General features: G+C 44.3%; 1 protein-coding gene and 1 long non-coding RNA gene across 7 annotated transcripts in view; one reads left to right on the forward strand and one right to left on the reverse strand.

Moving 5' to 3' along the window:
• The window catches only part of CCDC60 (coiled-coil domain containing 60), a 204,410-nt gene that overhangs the window by 35,967 nt on the left and 152,524 nt on the right, over positions 1–15,919 (forward strand). The gene's annotated exons all lie outside the window — the stretch shown is intronic.
• LOC106635409 (uncharacterized) overlaps positions 15,111–15,919 on the reverse strand; it is a 281,598-nt gene continuing 280,789 nt past the window's right edge. The window contains exon 4 of one of the 4 annotated variants that reach the window (XR_008620511.2): positions 15,111–15,836. This is a non-coding gene — a long non-coding RNA (uncharacterized LOC106635409). The remainder of the gene's footprint in view (positions 15,837–15,919) is intronic. The other 3 variants (XR_001338734.5, XR_004665458.3, XR_001338735.5) reach the window with 3 other exon arrangements.

A 15,919-nucleotide genomic window follows, 5' to 3' on the forward strand; every position in this document is an offset into this window, starting at 1 on the left:
TAGCATGGCTTCCAGGGTCCCAGGGTAACATAAATCAAGACAGAGACAATCACTGGGCAAAATCTCAGAGATTTGATTGACACATAAAAATCCCCCACATTATGGAAGTCAGGCAGTGCTATAGTCCAAAGCTGCTTCTGGAAAATGCTTCAGTGTTCAGCCTCCACCTACGAACCCCCACTCAGAGAGATATCTTGGTGCTTGAGTCCCCCCGCCTTATCAGCAGGCATGACATAGATTTCACACAATACCTGGGCCCTAGAGATGGTTGCATAACCCACTAAACAAGCCACAATGCCTGGGCCTTAGAGGTTGCTACACATGCCATGGTGACATGCAGCGTAATTTTAAATGGACAGTCACTTTCACTCTTCATTGTTTATGATGTGTTCATTTCAATAGTGCATTGGGAAAACTCTAACAAGGCGTTTCAAAAGCATAATGTCGTGGATATTATTGTTTAGGAGAGAACTAAAGTAGATACTTAAGGTTTTTTGTTTAACGTTACTGTAAAGAAAAATATTAGTAGTAAAAGTGGCAGTGCATGAGTACCACAATAGATTATGATGATTGTAAGTGAAAGTCTGAATTTTGGAAAACATGGAATCAGGAGGAGGGGGCAATGTCAGGTTTAAGCTGCAGAGTGGGTGGCGTCTCCTTTACAAAGTACTGAAATGCAGTCAAGCTGGCTGACCTGGATCTAACCCTGGAGCAACTTCAACTTCCTGATGCTAAATGGGGAGCTCAGAATATAACTCCAATTCCCTTACAGTCATAAAATGCCTAGCACATAGCATTTACTCAATAAATAATCTGTGATTCTTTTGGTGGTGCTTAAGAGAACACTGATTGACCTAAAGAAAAGCTGGCTCCAATCACTCTAAACCCCACCGGCAGCTATGTGACTCTGAGCCAGTTACTTAACCTCTCTGAGCCTCAGTTTCCTCATTTGCAAATAGGGGTTTTCATCAGTCCAACCCTGCTTATCACAATTGAGGCACTGTCAATAGAAGCTTGCTGCCAAACCACTTACTACATGCCTCTGAGTGTAGGACCATGTCTGTCACAGTGGTGAGCAATTTCAGCAAAGAGGAGCAGCGTGGTGGACTTGAAACTGCACTGGTGAAAGTTTATGCTTTAGTTTTGCCACCAAAAATCTGGGCAAACTTAGGCAAGATACTTTCTCTCCGGGGGGGTGGTCTCAGTTCCCTTATCTGTAAAATGAGATGGGGGGCGTCCCCCTTCATTTCCACAAGTTCTCATTAATGGAAGCTTGGCTTAGCCTCTTTTCTAGCCATCCAGATGTTTCTAAAATACACCACTTCTGACATGGCAGAGACCAAACATGTGGATGATTGACTACATTTTTCACGTTTCATTTGTTATCTAGACAGGCTTTAAGTACATGGATAATGAACCTGGAATTTCAAATGAACTTGAGCCAATTCCTTTCTCACTCTCTCTTTGAGGCAAGAAAGGTTTCTTTGAAGGAAATGAAGAGAACTTTATCTTTTTTTTTTTTCTGCTCCTGACAGAACACCAGCTCTTGCCCAGGGGCTGAGTAGTAGGAAGCCAACTTGCCAGAGGGAGAAAACCTATGCTGAAGAGGCAGTTTTCTGTGCTGGTTAGGTACACAGACTTTGAAATTCCAAAAGCTCTGGGTTCTAATCCCAGCTCTGCCACTTAATGGCTGTTAGACTTTCACCTAGAGACTTAAGATCTGAGGGCCTTCTTGTCCTTAGATGGATAATAATACCTTTGTCACTGGGTTATTGTGAGGATTAAATAGATTAAAATATTAAATATAATGTATTACACCACTCATCCATGGCAGCCATGAAGAAATTACCTATAAGGGTCAATGCTATTACTCTCCTCCTTTTTAAAGATGAGAAAACTAAGGCACAGAGAAGTTAACTGACTTGCTCAACTTCAGAGGTAGTAAGTATGAAGCTAGGAAAGGAAACCTTATAGAAATAATAAAGACAAATACATAGATAGTTACAATCTGGATGGGAAAGGGTATGATGAGAGATGCTATAGAGGGGTGGTGGTGTTCCTGGAAAGGGGTCTTGATCGAGACCCCAAGAGAGGATTCTTGGACCGCACATAAGAAAGAATACGGGGCAAGTCCATAGAGTAAAGTGAAATCAAGTTTATTAGAGAAGTAAAGAAACAAAAGAATGGCTACTCCATAGGCAGAGCAGTGGCATGGGCTGCTTAACTGAGTGTATTTATAGTTAGTTCTTGATTATATGCTAAACAAGGGGTGGGTTTTTCGTGAGTTTTCTGGAAAAGGGGCAGGCAATTCCCAGAACTGAGGGTTCCTCCTCCTTTTAGACCATATAAGGGTCATTTCTGGTTGTTGCCTTGGCATTTGTAAACTGTCCTGGTGCTGGTGGGAGTGTCTTTTAGCATAATGCATTATAATTATGAGCAGTGAGGACGACTAGAGGTTACTTTCATTGCCATCTTGGTTTTGGTGGGTTTTGGCTGGCTTCTTTACCGCATCCTGTTTTATCAGCAGGGTCTTTGTGACCCATATCTTGTGATACCAGTCCTGCCAACCGCCTATCTCCTTCTGTGACTAGGAATGCCTAGCCTCCTGGGAATGCAGCCCAGTTGGTCTCAGCCTCATTTTACCCAGTCCCTATTCAAAATAGAGTTGCTCTGTTTCCAGCGCCTCTGACAGTGGGGTTTAGGGACAACGTGTCTCAAGAATGTATCCACATGGACAGAAACTTTTGCCCCATTGATGTGCTGGTAAATGTTTAACAACCAGCTTTCTGGAAAAAACAAACAAGCAAGCAAAAAACCCTATAATTTGTAATGTTTGTTTGCCAATTTCCGTGGTGTAAATATTCCCACTGTGGCCAATTTCAAGCTATCGATCACTGAACAAAGAATTGGGAAGCAGATGCATACAATCAGCTCTCACACAATCACCCTCACCAGCTAATACACCATTGCTTTCTCCGCACTGGACTTGAAAGATCCCCCTGAGCTGTCTTTGCTGGGCCACATTGCTCCACCCTACCTACTGACCCATCAGAGAATGTCCCCATACAAATAAAATGTGTCCATGAGCCCCTCCCCCCAACTGTCTCTCTATGAATAGCTCACTGATGGCTGTGTTTTACTTAATCAATCAAAATAATGAGGTGTGGAGTCAGGGACTGAGAGACCAGAGTCCTTCATCCACCTAAACTGCTCCCTGTATATGACAAAGACCGTTTTCAGCAGAATGAACAGAAATAGAGCCGTGGAGGGAAGTGGCTTGGATGTCATGAAAATTTCATGTGTTTCTGATGCATGCAGGATGCAATGTGGGGAAGTGGGCGAGCCAGAAGGCCCAGGGGACAGTTTTCGAAATGAATCAAGTCCTCAGCTTCTTCCTGCAACAACCAGCCCCTCCCTCGAAGCTCTTAGTATAAAGCCTGAAAAACGTGGAGCCACCTAATCAACTTGCCCGTTGTCTCTTTAAAAGACCTCCTCTCCTGACTTTCCTCTGGTGAAAAGAGCAGAGTGGTAATCAGACAGAAAGGTCACATTATACCAAGAAATGTGGCTGTTGGAAGAGAGCCCGCACACCCACGCCCATCTGGATTTGTGTGTTGGACACGTTTTCTTCTTGTATTTCATTAATAACAAAGAAAGCATGGCCACCTTCAGAAAAACCCACTTGCTAATACCCCAGTGAAGCTTAGCCCACTCAATTGGAACAGCAGAGGCACCCCTCTCTGAGCTGAAGATTGGGGTTTGCCAAAAACTGCCTTACACTACAAGGCTCATCCTTGATCACTTTGATCCCTCCTGTCCTACCTTTCCAGGAATACCTGCAGGTCTCCAATTAACCAGAATGAAGAAACAGGGCCGAGGGCAGTGGCTCATGCCTGTAATCGCAGCACTTTGGGAAGCTGAGGCGGGCAGATCGCTTGAGTCCAGGAGTTTGAAACCAGCCTGGGAAACATGGTGAAACCCCGTCTCTACAAAAAATACAAAAATTTGCCAAGCATGGTGGCACGCACCTGTAGTCCCAGCTACTTGGGAAGCTGAGGTGGGAGGATCGCTTGAACCTAGGAAATGAAGGTTGCAGTGAGCCAAAATTGAGCCCCAGCACTCCAGGCTGGGCAACAGAGTAAGACTTTGTCTCAAAAAAATAAAATAAAACTCAGGGGATGGTCCTAAGTACACAGTGGTAATCTCAGGATGCTGGCTTCGTCTGGTTCATTCCCAAACCTCCCTTAGGCTCCTATATCCTTTAAACAGTGTGCCCCTATATATTTCCAACAGTGTGGCTACTTTATAGGCAATGGTATAAGTAGTTGGGGCTGGGGTCATTTACCCATTTTGGAATATTGGAGGATGTTCTGTAGCTGCAGGGATTTAGGGCTAGAGAAAGGCCTTGTCTTTCTCTGGGCTGGATAGTATTTGCAAGCTTCCGCTAGACAATGTGGATGGAGACTAAGCCCTCAATATTCCAACTTAGGCCAGACACAGTGGCTCACACCTGTAAACCCAGCACTTTGGGAGGCCAAGGTGGGCAGATTACTTGAGGCCAGGAGTTCGAGACCAGCCTGGCCAACATGGTGAAATCCCATCTCTACTAAAAATACAAAAATTAGCTGGGTGTGGTGGCACGTGCCTGTAATCCCAGCTACTTGGGAGGCTGAAGTATGAGAATCGCTTGAGCTTGGGAGGCAGAGGTTGCAGCGAGCTGAGATCGTGCAACTGCACTCCTGTCTGGGCGACAGAGCAACACTCCATCTCAAAAAAAAAAAGAAAAAGAAAGAAAGAAAAAATTCCAACCCAAGTCTCAAGAGACGGAGAAGTAAAATAAGAAATATCTTCCAATTGTTGTAAAGCCTTGTCTCTGTAACCACAAAAATCTGGTAAATTCAAATAATCAGTTCTGTTTTCTTTTTATTCTCAGTGTTTACATGCACAAGTAATAACATCACTACATTAACTCTGTAAACAGTTACAATATTATAAATAAGGTTAAAAGTATCATTCACCATCATCCCAAACCAGTTTTACTCCAGAAGTAACAACTGGTCACTATATAGTTATTAACTAAACTAACTAAATAGTTAATAACTAGATAGTTAATAACTAACAAAATAGTTACAAAACAGTTATTAACTATTTAGTGTGAGTCCTTCCATATCCCCACTTCTACGCACAACTAGCAAATGAAAAAATTTGGAATCAAATCCAGGAAAATTTGGTTTCAAAGTCTTTTCATTTTACCTCTACACATTTTTTTCTACACCAAATTTAACCGCTGTGTGAACACAGGCTCTTAAACCCTTTGCCAAGGAGCATAAGGAAGTGCTTGCGGTATGCCAGGCACAGACGTGGCATCGTTGTCTGGGGTAAATACTCGAGGTTTGCTGTCTCACGCCAGGGAAATCAAGGACGCAGACACACAAGAAGTGAGTTTAAGAGCAGAGGTTTCATAGGCGAAAGAAAAAGAAAAGAGAATAGCTCTCTTTCTTGCAGAGAGAGAGGAGCTCCCGAGTGGGACATCCAGCTCCATGGTGAAATGCACGGGGTTTTATAGAAAAGCTTGAGGAGGCGGTGTCTGATTCACATAGAGCCCGAGAGATCAGTCGGACCAGGTATGACGTTTGCATAGTATGCAAAGAAGCTGGCCATCCCACCCTAATCTCTTACTAGCAGATCGGTTCTCTACCTGGCGGGTGCCGTGTTGTCTGTTCCTTACTGTACACGTGGTTGACAAAGAAAAGGGAAGATGGAGCTGCCATGTTGAACATGCCTGGCCCTCAGGTAGCCTTTTCCTATTGACACAGCTGCTGGCAGTCACCCGTGCAAGCTTCTAGCTTGCCTTTCTATGTCTGCAGCTTGATTTTACAGGCTTCTCTTTGTTAGAAAGGAAATGATTTGGGGGCTGCCTTTTATTAAAAGGGAGACCTTACCAAGGACTCTCTTACCCTCACTATCTGCCTAAATAATTTCTTTCTAGCTCCTGTATCAGCACTAAACCAAGAACCTCAATTAATCTTTACAGCAACATCATGAGGGCCAGTGTAATTGGTTCCATTTTTGCAGGTCCACAGACTGAGGCTCAAGAAAAGTAGGTAACTGGTCATAGAGCTAATAAGCATCAGGGATAGGATTGGAACCCAGGTCTGTCCATGCTCTTAACAAACATGGTGCCTGCCTCCCCAGACACAGCTGAAATTTGCTGTCCCTCCAACAGTTGTAAGTGGATTGGTGAAATTGTTTTTGTTTTTGTTTTTGCGAAGATCCTCAAGGCACAAGCCTCTATAGTATCACAGGCAAAGCCCTATGCACAGGCCAAGATTGACACAGGCTTGTCAAGACAGCAGGCAGTGAGCCTGTTGGATATGTGCAGAGAGCCAGACCCATAGACGAATCTTCCCTCTGTACATGGTGGGTAAGCCACCCATCTAAGATGTTGATAACAATCAATGCTCAGCCCAGGGCCAACACATTCTGGTGGGTCTGGGACAAGAGGGCAAGGTCATCAGACGACAGCTTTATTCAGTAGTTCTCCACTCATTCTGGAAGCCCCCAGCTCGGCCTGGCTTGGTTTTACCAGACAGAGGCCAATTCCAGCATTGAAGAGGAGAAGAAAAAAAGAAAACACTAGGAGCTCATGCCAGACCTTTGCTAGGAAGCTAAAAATAGTTGTTGCTGCGGAAGGCCACAGATCATGAAACACATATGCCAACATAATAACCGTGTATAAAATCACCCCATGTGGGGTGTCCTCCAAACCACTCACAATTAAGCTTAAGTGATGATATATAGAACATCATTTTCCAGGTGGAGGACACTCAAATGTTTTGTGGCCTGGACACCCAGGAGATGTTGAAAGGGCTAGACTGGACTGAAGCCAGGGCTTGCATCTGGAGCCATGGGCAGCCTTACTGCCATCCATGAAGTTGACTGGGTACCCACGAGGTCCACAACACTGTTCTGCACTTTGTTGGGTTACAGGAACAAAAAGGAAGCATGCCATGGCATGGCAGAGGTGGGTAAGCTTCTTATCTAATCCTCATAGCAACTCTGAAATAGACACTCTAATAATCATATAATGCCTGGCACATAATGGGTCTCAATGCAATGTTACTTAGACCCAGGGCTTTCTTGAAAGTATGTATGGTGAAATGTGTAAACAGATCAGATGAAGATTTAATTGCCATAGTCATACGCAGTAATTCACCTGCAGATGGTAACTGATGTGTGGGAGATGCTAAATATGGAAAGGCGATGACTGGTTTGAACTGATCCAGGGAAGCTACTGGAGGTAGGGTAGCCCTTTGGCCATGACTTAAAAGTTAAGTAAGCAGAAGCCTGAACACCCTGCTTGGATATAAAGCAAAGCTACCATTGAGAATACCCAGCAGGCGAAATGCAGATGTTAATTAAATATAGATGTGCATATACATACAGATGTGTACAGTGGACAATTGAAGGTCAAGCCCAACTCAGTGGTTACTAAAGTGTTTGTGTGGGGGTGCAGGCAAGAAAGTATCTCAATGCCTCTATCTCTGAAATGGGCACAAATGGAATCAGATTGTGGAGCGGGACTGCAAGAAGTCTTCTAGTTCATCCCTCACACACACATTCTCTAGGAGATGGCCAAGTGTCTCAGAGGCTTTTTCAAGATTTTTCAGTATTAGATATAAATCCCTTGGATGCAGTTTTGTTTTACATTCTTAAGAGGACAACCACAGTTGGGTGGGAACAGTCATGTGTGCTAGAAGCAGCTCATACTGAACCTATTGTATTCATCTCCTTCCAACTCTTGCTCAGAATTTGGTGATCTCATATTGGTAGAGTAAAATCAGCCATGATGGGAATATTTACACCATGGGAATTGGCAAACACTGTAAATCAGGGCCTTTCCTTCTCCCCTGGAGAGCAGATTGTTAAGCATTTGCCAGCGTTTGGTGGGAAATGAATATCAAGAAAGTATAGTGAGAACCTGACGTCGTAATATCTCAGAGTTGGAAGGGATTTTAGGTCTTCTCTTACCCAACCCCAGATTTGGTGCTAGAATTCTTCTCCCAGGAGTTTCTCTGAGAATGGGGCAGTTACTAACAGCAGATGGTGAAATGATTTTTCAGTGTTACATAGACATTAACATGAAATCGCATAGCAGAAAAGGTACTTGTTTTTAAATTCTCTTTTGTCCTTTTTTATTATGCAAAGGAGAAAGTCTCAATTTAGTGCTATTCAATTTTTAACACCTCTCTAAGGACTTGTTGCTCTTCCTTTTAACAGAAAGGGCAGGCCTCAGGCTCAGAGCCTTGTGAAGATTAGTGCCTAGCTGTAATTGAATAGCTTCTTTTGTTTTTATTGTATTTACTTTTTAGTTACTTTCTATTTGTGACATGCAGGAATGGCTTTCTTCTTACAGTGATAGTAGTAAGTTTACTTTTTATCACGTTTCTAAAATGAGCTCAATTAGAGACAAATATTAAGTAAATTATAATAAAAGTAGTGTAGAGAGATGGCAAATATCCTGAAAGTGGTTTGTGAATGACCAACGCATCTGGAACACAGACGTACCCTAGATCAGGCAGACTTTGCCTGAATATGCCCAGTGACAGGGAGGTCACCACTCGGTAAGGCACTTCTGTTACGGTAATCAGTGAAACACTTCATTTGAATTAACAGGGACTTTTGTTTCTTCCTCCCCATGACCAGCACCATATTTAAATTAAGTGTATTTCCTACAATATTCTTTTATTGGGCCAAAACTACTCAGTCTGCAAGGTCTCCAGTTTCTATTCTTGGTTTGCCTTTGGCTCAGTATCTCCATTAATTGTCATGGGCTTAGGGTCTTTATGATGAACTGAGCCATGATGACCTTTAAAGTCGAATTCTGTCCTTGGTGTGTCAACATTTCTCCAGTTGAAGCTGTTCTCCCTATACAAGAGGAATTGGAGTCTGTGGTTGCCAAGCAAACGTGGCAGGATAATTTGTTTCTGTGCCTTAAATCTCTGGAATTACTGTCTCTAGCTCCCTATCTTTGTCCTTTGGAAAACCAGATCCTCAGTGTGATATCCTGATACTCAGACTCAGTGGTAGTAATCACTGCTCCCTACTGTGGCCTTCCTGTGCACCAGGCACCAAACTGACAGCTTTCCATGCATTCTCTCACTTACACCTCATGACAACCCCAGTGGCACCTGCTATTGCCACCCCATTCTAAGGACGAGGAAGCTGGAGCTCAGAGAGTCGAAGTCACTCAAGGTCTCCTGGCCAGCAAGCAGTGGAGTCTGGACTCTTAGATCTGTGGCCCCAAAGTCTCAGTGCTCCAAACTTATGAGAAGGATTTCTTATCTCAGACCCTAAGATCTACAATGGAAAGTTGAAGCAGGTGACATGGGGAGGTGCCTGTGCTATAACCAGAGACCCTTTAAGGAAAATTCTTGTTTTCTAAAGTCAGAAGAATGTGCAGTAAGTGAGCACAAAGCAGGCTGGCTCTTTGCAGGCATCTGACACCTTCTCATGACCTTCCTATCTTTATCGTTAGTGCTTGAGAGAGAGAGATAAGGCGGGGCAGGGGCAGAGCCAGGGAGAAACCCTACTTGACCCCATCCAGGCAAATGCATACCTCTCTTCTCCTTCCACAAACATGAAGCTGATTTTCATGTGCTTTAGCCACGAAACTTTTAGCCACAAAAACTCTTTCCCTTGTCAATGTTCAGTAATTAAAATTTTCTCAAAACCTGCAAATGAGCTTCACAGCAGTCTTTAGCATTTTACCATGAGGCAGAGATATGTCTTCCAGGCCTTTTTTTGACATTAATCCATTCAGCAGACTTGGTCTGATGCTCGGCTGTGTGACAGCCAGCGCACTGGTCACTGCGGGTACAGGGAAGCAAGATGAGCACCATTTCTGCCCTCTGTCTTCATCCCAATAAGTCCTGACACAGAAGGGGAACAGGGTACAAAAGTTCTGTGGGAGCACCTAACTGATGAAGGGGTGGAGGGAAAAGTATTCGTAACAGGGGGAAGAGCATCTGTGAAGGCCCTGAGTCATGAGACAGCAGGAGCTCAAGGAGGCCCAGTATGGCCTGTACTACTGGGCTGGCCCATCACAGGCATTCAGAACAGTGGGAATGAATGAATGAATGAATAAGCAGAGTGTAATGGGGCACACTGGGAGATGAGGATGGAGATATACACTTAGGTTGATTCATGAAGTCTTTGAAGTCTGTTATGAGGAATTTTGACCTTGAGCCTAACTGGGAGGGGAGGCCATGGACGCATTCTACACAATAGTGATGTGATTATGTTTCATGTTTCCCCAAACATGCCGGGCCACCAAGCTGTGACTATCTCACCACCCACCCATCCCAATACACTCAATGTGAATACAAAGCTTTACTTCTCTCCTTTGCTCCCAAAGAGATGAGGTGCTGAAAATGCAGCAGACCCAGGGTAATTGGAGATCTACTGATGGCGGAACCTCTTTGTGCTTGCCTGTTAGCCATGTTCTTGAAGCTGGTCTTGCAGGCATAACCCTGGGTGGCAACTGCACTGGAAATTAAATTAATTAAAGAAATTAAATAATTGATCAAAGGTCTGGAAGTGATTGGATGAATAGAGATTTAAATCCAGATCTGGGCTGGGATCAGTGGCCCACACCTATAATCCCAGCACTTTGGGAAGCCAAGGCGGGAGAATTACTTGAACCCAGGAGTTCAAGACCAACCTGGGCAACAGTGAGATTCTATCTCTACAAAAATAAAATTAAAAATATATTATCCAGATCTGCTTTTGCTTCTATAGCATCTCTTTCTGGATGTTCTAGAGAAGTCTTCTCGCCCCACCCATATTTCCTATTTCAGAGACAGGAAGCTATACCAACCACATGGTCCCACCCTCCAGGCTACAGATGATTGGACCAAAGGGAAACACCTGATACAAGCTGAACCAATCAGATTTCCTTATCTGGAACTTGGACTTTAGACACTGAAAGATGGATCCAGATAGCCACAGAGTATGGAGATGAGGGCCCCATAAACTCTAGGGCCGGGACAGCTATGATGGGCTGTGTGCGAGAGCAGAAGGAGCCAGGATAGAGAAAGAATAAAGAAACGAGTGTGCAGAAAATAGCATATCTGAGCATTCATGCCTTTTGAGAGCTCAAGAGACACAGCAAGTAGCTGAGCTGTCCTGTCACTGGATACCATGAGATTTCCTACATTTTTAAAAACTTGAGCTGAATGAACCTGTTTCTTTCTGCCCACCACAGATACCTGAATAAAACGCAATCTAGACAACACAAGAGACCTTCAAGAGGGCATGTTCATGAGATGGGTGAGCGTGTTATAAGCTGATGAAAAGACTTGGGGTGTCCATGGGTTTCTTTGTAATATCTCTGCCTAGCCACTTTAAAGAGACAGACCTAGGCCGGGCGCGGTGGCTCACGCCTGTAATCCCAGCACTTTGAGAGGCCGAGGCGGGCGGATCACAAGGTCAGGAGATTGAGACCATCCTGGCTAACACGGTGAAACCCCATCTCTATTAAAAATACAAAACATTAGCCGGGCGTGGTGGCGGGCGCCTATAGTCCCAACTACTTGGGAGGCTGAGGCAGGAGAATGGTCGTGACCCAGGAGGTGGAGCTTGCAGTGAGCTGACATCGTGCCACTACACTCCAGCCTAGGGGACAGAGCAAGGCTCCATCTCAAAAAAAAAAAGAGAGAGAGAGAGACAGAGCTAAGATATTGTACAGCCAAGGGAGCGTGAAGGCAGAAAGGTGTCAAAGCACAGGGCTGCAAAATGAAAGATGCTTCATTAGGGGTTTGGCATCTGCTTCTTAAGAAAAGAAGAGGAGCACAGCTCAGGCCTTCTTCCTCCCTGCAGCTTCACCACTAATAAAGGCAGCTGGGTGATGAGTTTCTGTATCTGGCAAATCTACTTCATTTTCCATCCCTCTGTCGACTGCAGTGTAAGACAGCTCAAGAAGAAATTAATACTTGGAGTCAGTGTCAGCCCCACTGACAGCAGATCAAGGCTGAAAGACAAATTGCTCATCACAGTTCAGGGAGCCGGAGCTGGGAGAAGACAGACCTGCCATTCCCTGCGAGCTCCGGGCAGCTCCCACTGGTGGCTAACTTTACAAGGGACCCATCCTGGCTTCTGCCTACCTGTGAAGTCTGCAGAGAGCTGCAAGGGGCTGGTCCTGGGAGAGCAACTTGTTGGACATCCTTAGGGCCCCTTAATGACCCTGTGTTTGCAGCATGTCACCATGTCACTGGTATGACCAAGCCTAATGCCCTAGAAAAGCTATTTCTGGGCATCACCTGTCACCAGCTCATTCCAAGTCGTGGATTCTCAATTTTCTTTATGACACCTTGACCACTTGGCCATGAAGGATATTGTGTTTTGTGGGTTGAGTTCTGCACAAGCTCCTGACCAAACATTGAGTGAGGGGGCTGATATCCAGCCCTTGCTTCACTGGCGAAACCATGTGCCCTGGCACGGGGCTGCATTCATTTGGAGAGAGGGTGGCTTTTTCTAATTTGCACAGAGGTGCTGCTTAGATTAATGAAGTCCTGGCAACATTGTGTTATAGAGCTATGGGCTTATTTGTTTATGGTCTGTGTCCCATAGGTAGAATATTGACTCCTTGAGGACAAGGACTGTGCTGGAAATATACCATTTGCCTCTCCAGAACCACTTGCCACCCTTCTCCTCCCTGCTCTGTGCCCCAGGAGAATGACAACTTAATGACCTCCCTTGCTCTCCAGCCTCCAGTTGGATTCAGCCAATAGAAAGCACTGCTGGGAGATCAAAGGTGATATGGTTTGGCTGTGTCCCCACCCACATCTCATCTTGAATTGTAGCTCCCATAATTCCCGTATGTGGTGGGAGGGACTTGATGGAAGATAATTGAATCATGGGGGCAGTTTCCCCCATACTGTTATTGTGATAGTGAATAAGTCTCACGAGATCTGATGGTTTTATAAAGGGTTTCCCCCTTTCACTTGGCTCGCATTCTTTCTTGCCTGCTGCCACGTAAGACGTGCCTTTTGCCTTCCACCATGATTGTGAGGCCCAGCCATGTGGAACTATGAGTCCATTAAACCTCTTTTTTAAAAAATAAATTACCTAGTTTCAGGTATGTCTTTATAAATAGCCTGAAAACAGACTAATACAAAAGGGCAGGGAGATAGAAAGGTTGGAGTCTCTGTTCCCAGTCTCATTTTTGCTACATAGACTTGGTTGTTTGTGATTCTCTGGTCCTGGCTCCTGTCACACGGCCTCTCCCTACCACTAACCTCTTCACTGCCAGTCGCTGCTCCCCCTCTGTGCCCCTTCAGGGTGGTAACAGCTCCCTGCTGTTGCTAGCCCCAGGGGACTGCACCATCCCTTGTAGGGGGATCTATGCAAACAGTCTGTGCAAATAGTCCCTTTATTCAACTCCTCCTCCAATTCCCAGTTTGAGTGCACCATCTCTTTCCTACTCAGAGCCCAGTTAAGATATAGAGACGTTGCTTGGTTCATTGCTGTGTCCCCAGCTCCTAGAAGAATTTCCAGCACAGAACAACCACTAACCATTCAACCATTTATTTGTTGAATGAATAAATTATGATCCCTGAAGGCGGCAAGCCTTGGTTTTTTGTTGTTTTGTTAAGGACTCGCTGGCATCCTCTTTATTCAGCCTTGCAGCTCGGCTGTTGGAAATCACTCATGAAGACCATTCCTCCCACCTCATCTGTCCATGTTCAGCAGTCCTCAAACCTCCCTGTTCTCATTTATTTCAGACAACAATTAGACCCTATTGGAAAAATTTTTCTTCTGCTCTTGCCCTGGGTAGGTTGCAGGGGTGGAGGGAAAAATAAGTGATACCCTTAGAGAAGCATCCTTTTTGATTTCTGAAAACCAATATTTTTCCTGCCATTCTTCTTTTCTTTACACCCATTTGTCAGACTCAGTCTCCTAAATTAGTGCTAGAGGGTGCTTGCTGACCAGGGTAATTCCACTCTAAAAAAAAAAAAACAACCAGTAACAGTGAGCTGTTTAGTCTGGGGAGCCATGGTGCGGTTGCACCAAAGGTGCACATCTTTAGGGGTAGCCATCTGAGGGCTGCTGGGCATAATGACCAGGTGGCAGCATTCCAGTCCTGGAAAATGTGTAGTATTTTCTCTCCAGGGTTTTGCAGAAATGACGCTGTCAGAGAAAACAATGATTTAATGGCCACATGACAGGAGCCTTAAGACTAATGGTACCCAACTCAGAAAAATGTAGGAGACAACTGGAAGGCAATTACGAAACAGTCCGTGCCTACAACTCAGTCATTACCAACCGAGCATTGCGAGGAAGCCTGTCTCCTTTGGAAGGTCAAATTCTTATGGTTCCAAGTGATTAGGAGCAGAGCCGGTGCTGGAAAACACAGGGTGGATATTTCTATGGAGAATTCTCCAGAATTGTGTACATCACACAGAGTACTCCATCCTCCTCCCCTCTTCCCCCTCAACTCTCTCTCTCTTTCTCCCTCCCTCCCCCTGTCTCTCTCTCTCTCTCTCTCTCTCTCTCTCACACACACACACACACACACACTCCAATTTAAATGTTTCAGCTCTTCCACTTTCCAAACCCAGTCCTCACAAAGCTTTGTTTACGCAGGCTAGGCAAAGTGACATTGCCTACTTGACAAGTAGCTTTTGATTAAAAACACTGAACTCTGCCCGAGTAATTGTGCCACACACATGAAAATCATTTGAGGATCTGAAGAGAAGTTCCTCTTTGCCCCCAGGAAACCTGAAATATTGTGTTTTTCTAAACAACAACAACAACAACAACAAAAATCTCTGTCTTGCACGGTTTGAACAAAACTTACATCTGTGCATTCTAGTATTTGCTAGATTTTTCTACAATGAGCATGTGGGCTATTTTCCAAACATTATCTTTTTATGACAAAGCCCTAAATTCACTCATTTGTGTTGCTAAAAGGACAAATGCCATACATAAAAAAGCACAAGTTTCTCTTAACTCTCACCCCCTGCCCATCTCCCAGCTCCAGAGGTAAATGCTTTTATGTATATGATGTGATTCCTCCCACCCCCTTTTTCTATAGGTATGAATGTATATATATATGAATCTTTACACATTTTATTTTAAGGATTATTTTGTTTTTCATAAATGGGATTATACCATATATGTATTTATTTCACAACTTCTTAAAACTTAAATGTCTTAGAGATCTTGGAGATGTTGGGATCAGCACATAAACATTTACCTAATTGCTTTTAACGGCTGCCTCAAATTCCATAGTGTTACTGAATCACAGTTTATTTCCCTAGGTCCCCTCTGACGCACATTTCAGGTTACTCTTAATGTCTCACGATTACATGCAATGCTATAATAAAATACTTGTACATTGCCTATTTGGACACATAAGCCCCCATTTCTATATGGGAGAGATAATTATATCAGTTAAGATACTTTTGGCTGCAAATAAAAGAAGATCCCAGTGGCTAAGCAATAAGGGTTTTATTTTCTCATGTTAAGGTGAACTCTGAAGGTTAGAGCAGCACAAAGGTGGTTAATTCATCGGCTCAATGTCATCATCCTGGAGCCAGGTGCTTTCTTTCCATCTTTCTGGTCTGCTTCTCTCAGAGAGTTGGGAATGCCTCCCCCAGAGATCACATGATGGCTGGAGATGTTCGAGGTGACATGTGCAGACATGCCTCTTCAGCAGTCCTTGGATCCCCTTGGCCAGGATTGAGCTGCAAACTCACACATACACCTGCCACTGGCAAGAGGAATGAGATGACCGTGACTGTCATGGACCAATTGTGATTCCTTCTCTTGTTCTTGGAAGAAGAAAGTGAGAGGAAACAGATTTTATTAATCAAATAAACCTCCAGAAAATTTGTACCAAATCACAGCCTACTTG

The sequence above is a fragment of the Pan paniscus genome, chromosome 10, assembly GCF_029289425.2.
Source record: "Pan paniscus chromosome 10, NHGRI_mPanPan1-v2.0_pri, whole genome shotgun sequence".
NCBI lineage: Eukaryota > Metazoa > Chordata > Mammalia > Primates > Hominidae > Pan > Pan paniscus.